This window comes from Cnephaeus nilssonii, assembly GCF_951640355.1.
Source record: "Cnephaeus nilssonii genome assembly, chromosome: 18".
Taxonomy (NCBI): Eukaryota; Metazoa; Chordata; class Mammalia; order Chiroptera; family Vespertilionidae; genus Cnephaeus; species Cnephaeus nilssonii.
This window is the reverse complement of record NC_137089.1, coordinates 36,297,890-36,302,729: the sequence shown is the minus strand read 5'-3', so window position 1 is coordinate 36,302,729 and position 4,840 is coordinate 36,297,890. Positions and strand designations below refer to the sequence as shown.

The following is a 4,840-nucleotide window of genomic DNA, read 5'->3' as shown; positions in this document are numbered from 1 at the left end:
GGGGAAGGGATACCCCAGCTGGCAGCCGCTAGGGACCCTACCTGTCCACGAATTTTGTGCACTGGGCCTCAAGTATTGTAATAAATATACAAGGTGACATTGAGATGGGAGGCCTACATTTAGGGATTGGCCTTGGGAATGGCAAAGAAGGAAATGATGTCAGAGATACCACAGATGAAACACAAGAAGTGTCTGGCCATTAATTTATTGAGGAAACAAGACAGAGGACTAGTCAACAAGTGTTGGAGTTTCAAGTCTGGGTGATGAGTGGAAGAGAATATCTTTAGGAAAAGTAGGATATTAGGGGAAGATGATGGATTTGGTTTTAGACATGTCAGTTTAAATTACATTGGAACATCCAGGTGGAAGTACCTAGCAAGCAGGTATACAGATTTGTGAGTGAATTCCTGGATCAGAAAATAAAACTAAGGTTGCATTGATAAAGTTGAAAACAAAGTATACATTTATTGAATTAAACAGTTTGAAATCAAATGTGTATTGAGAAACAAAGCAACATTTTCATAATTCAAATTGTATTCAGTTAAAATGGCTGAAACAAACCACATAATTATATGCTTAAAGCTCCATTTGCTAGCGTGTCTGCATTTGATTTGCTTAATTTTTCTCTTTCTAAGAGTGACTAAGCTTAAAAGTATCATTTAAAAAATAGAAAATATCATTTGCTTGTGAAAATTCCACTATTGGAGAACTACATACAGTAAAGAGTGACAGGTTGCTCTCCCCAAACCCCAGCCTCCCTAATCCTAAGAGCAAATGGCTGCTAGGATTTGGTGTGGATCATTCTGATCTTTAAATATATTTTTAAACACTGAAGATGTTTATGATGGGAAAAGCAGTTGCTCTGCAGCCCAGCACTCATCTTTCAACAAATCACCTTTTGACAAGGTTAGATTGCACTATGACCATCTTTATATACAAACTAGTGGCCTGGTGCATGAAATTCGTGCACATTAAAAGGGAATTAATTAAAGGAAATATTTTAATATTGCTATTTGCCCTTTATAATAGAAGTGTCAGAGATGAAAGAAAATTAATAAAATGTATATGAAAATCTCCCTCCTGTCAGTCTGGGGCACGCAGGGGGACTCAGAGTCAAGTCCCCGCCCACCCGCGCGGGCCTCGAAATTGCGTGAGACCCAGACCCAGCTGGCCCCACCCCCGTCAAGCCCCATAGGGCAGGGGGCACAGCCTCAGGTCCTCTGTCAAGCCCTGCTGGGTGGAGGGCGCAGCCTCAGGTTCCCCGGCCCGGCCTCAGGTCCTTCGGCCCCAGTACCAGGGCAGGGGTGTGGCCTCAGGTCCCCCGGCCCAGCCTCAGGTCCCTCAGCCCTGGTGCAAGGGCGCGAGGGTGCAAGGGCATGATGACTATTTGCATATTAGCTCTTTATTATATAGGATATATCTCTGAACATGGCTGGAGTTAGATGCTAGATTTAGACAGCCTTTCCCAAGCATGGGTGTCCCCACTTTCTCTGGTAACAGGGCCTTGGTCACTGAAGTACAGAGGATAAAGAGCTCAGATCTCTTAGGTTCCTTAGTTGGCCCTTCTGGGTGCTGCCTGGTCTGTAGTGCAGGAAGGGGAAGGGGAAAAGCATGATAGGAAGGAGGGAACTCTGTGGTTAGGGAACTTCTTGCTGAGCACAGCTGTGCAGTGCCATAAGAGTGTATATTTTATGTAAATGAGTTCACACCATATATACTGCCTTACATCCTACTTTTTTCTTTGTGTATATTAATATGTTGTGGACCTTTTTCCTTGTTGAACCACATATATCTTAACCTTTTTAAAAATATATGCTTTTATTGAATTTTAGAGAGAGAGGAAGGGAGAGGAATAGAGAGATAGAAACATCAATGAGAGAGAAACATTCCTGATCAGCTGCCCCCTGCACACACCCTATGGGGATTGAGCCCACAGCCCAGGTATGTGTCCTGAGCAGGAACTGAACCAGGGACCTCTTGGTTCATGGGTGGATGCTTAACCATTGAGCAACACTGGCTAGGTGATCTTATCCTTTTTATTCACTGCATAATATATACTTTAGTGTAGATAAATTATAATTCATTTAACCATCCCTCTATGGATGCATGTTTATGTTGTTGTTTTTCAAATTACAAAGTGTGTTTGCAAATATTCTTGTATATACTAGTATATCTTTCCATTTGTTCTAAAAGTGTCCTAGAAGTGGAATCACTAAAGGGAAACCACATTTTAAATTTTGATGCATTTGACAGAATGCATCCAAACAGGTTCTACCAATTTATACACCCTTTTAAAGATTTCTTTTTCTTCAGTAATTATAGCTGGCCCAGATTTGGTTCTGATCTTCTTGGATGCTAAAAAGTTCCAATTACATGGAACTAATTTTAAAAGCTTTTTAAAAAAATCAGATTGTTATTTCCCCAGCCATCTTGTCTTGCATCCTGCTTGAGAGAAGCCATGCCAAAGATCCTTTATTGAACCACATCATTAAAGACCCAAGTTCTTGAGGGACAAGAGCTCAGGCCAACATTGGCCACCCTCCCGGTGACTATCTTCAGCATCTGCTGACAGAGTCACAGTTTGTGTTCATTATTCTGATGTAATAGGTTATCTGGGTTAGAGGGACAGAGGAGAGGAACATGGCCAAGACCCTCTGGCTCTTCTTGTGAATATTTAAAAACCATTTAAATAGATTTCTTTTTATCCCCTAATGATGACAGCACTGAAACTACTTGTCTCATTTCTCAAATCAAAGCTTCCTAAAGCAAAATGGCCTGGAGACTGAAAAGCTCATGAAACTCTATTAATCATAAGGGGAGAGGTGGGGAGCTCAATAAGTTGTTCAGGGAGTGGAAAAGTACTTAAGACTCAAGACACCTCTCCTTTCAGCCAAACATTTCATATTGGTGCTTTGAGACTGTTTTTGTTTGGTTGGTTGGTTTTGGTGTGTGTGAGGAGTCCCTTTGTGTGTTTTTTTCCTCGGAAATGATTCCTAGGTACCTTCTTTCAATACACACCTTTGCTTTCTCTCAAGAGACTTTGCTGGAGACAGGCAGCTGTGCCCTAAGTCCAGAAGATGTGACTCTGAGAAGGCATCTTGTCTGGAGCTGTAGCCCCCACTGGAGTCATCTCCCTTAGCTTTAGGAACTGGAGTGAGGTGGGTTGAAAACCCGCCTCAGCCAGTGTTACAGTATGACAATGGGCAAGATATATTTTTCAGATTGCTCATCTATAAAACCTTGGTGTCTCGGGCCTTCTCCTCTCCCCGCCATGGCGTATGCTCATCCACTGATATCTGTGTATGCTGAAAAGGGGGAAACATCTGGCAAAAATGTCACTTTGCCTGCTGTGTTCAAGGCTCCCATTCCACCAGATATTGTAAACTTTGTTCACACCAACTTGCGCAAAAACAACAGACAGCCCTATGCTGTCAGTGAATTGTCAGGTCATCAAACCAATGCCTAGTCCTGGGGTACTGGCAGAGCTGTGGCTCAAATTCCCAGTCCGAGGTGGTGGAACTTATCGTTTTGGCCAGGGTGCTTTTGGAAATATGTGCCGTGGGGGCTGAATGTTTGCACCAATGAAAACCTGGCACCATTGACACCGCAGAGTAAACAAAACACAGAAACGATATGCCATCTGTTCTGCCCTACCCTCCTCAGCCTTACCAGCACTGGTCATGTCAAAAGGTCACTGTATTGAGGTAGTTCCTGAACTTCCTTTGGTGGTTGAAGATAAAGTTGAAGACTACAAGAAAACCAAGGAGGCTGTTTTGCTTCTTAAGAAACTTAAGGCCTGGAATGATATAAAAAAGGTCTATGCCTCTCAGTGAATGAGGGCTGGCAAGGGCAAAATGAGAAACAGTCGTATCCAGTGCAGGGGACTTTGCATCATTTATAATGAGGATAACAGCGTCATCAAAGCCTTCCAGAAACATCCCTGGAATTACTCTGCTTAATGTAAGCAAACTGAACATTTTGAAACTTGCACCTGGAGGGCATGTGGGCTGTTTCTGCATTTGGACTGAAAGTGCTTTCTGCAAGTTAGATGAGCTGTATGGCACTTGGCGTGGAGCTGCCTCCCTCAAGAGTAACTATAGCCTTCCGATGCACAAGATGCTTAATACAGACCTTAGCAGAATCTTGAAAAGCCCAGAGATCCAAAGAGCCCTCCGAGCACCACACAAGAAGATTCACCGGAGTGTCCTGAAGAAGAATCCACTGAGAAGCCTGAGAATCATGTTGAAGCTAAACCCATATGCAAAGACTATGCGCCGGAACACCATTCTTTGCCAGGCCAAGAACCACAAGCTTTGGGTTGATAAAGCAGCAGCAGCCCTGGAAGCCAAATCAGATGAGAAGGGGGTTCCAGGCAAGAAGCCTGTGGTAGGGAAGAAAGGAAAGAAGGCTGTTGGCGTTAAAGAAGCAGAAGAAGCCTTTGGTGGGGGGAAAAGGCTGCAGCTACCAAGAAACCAGCAGCTGAGAAGAAGCCCGCAGAAAAGAAACCCATCACAGAAGAAAAGAAGCCTGTGGCATAAACTTAAATTTGTTTATTCCATAAAGGTCAAATCACTTTGGACAGCTAATTTTGAATAAAAATATGATCAAAGGCAACCCCCCCCCCCCAAAAAAAAGACACCTTGGTGTCCCTATTGGGATAATACCTGTCTCCCAGGGTTGTTTTTAGGATGAGTGATAATTCTCTCTTTTTGTTATCGACAAATCTCACACCAGCTTTGTCCTTCATCTATTATAGCAGTTGCAGAACTTGCACAGTACAGTAGCTGGGATAATCATATGGTTACCTTGTAGAGCTTTGGTAGGTGTTGGGGTTTTGAGG

At 43.2% G+C, this 4,840-nt stretch overlaps 1 pseudogene across 1 annotated transcript; it reads left to right on the top strand.

Annotated features, from left to right (window-relative positions):
• Positions 1 to 3,263: 3,263 nt before the first annotated feature.
• LOC307114355 (large ribosomal subunit protein uL4-like) lies at positions 3,264 to 4,538 on the top strand (annotated as a pseudogene). Its single transcript has one exon. The product of its transcript is annotated as a large ribosomal subunit protein uL4-like (transcript).
• The last annotated feature ends 302 nt before the right edge of the window (positions 4,539 to 4,840 follow it).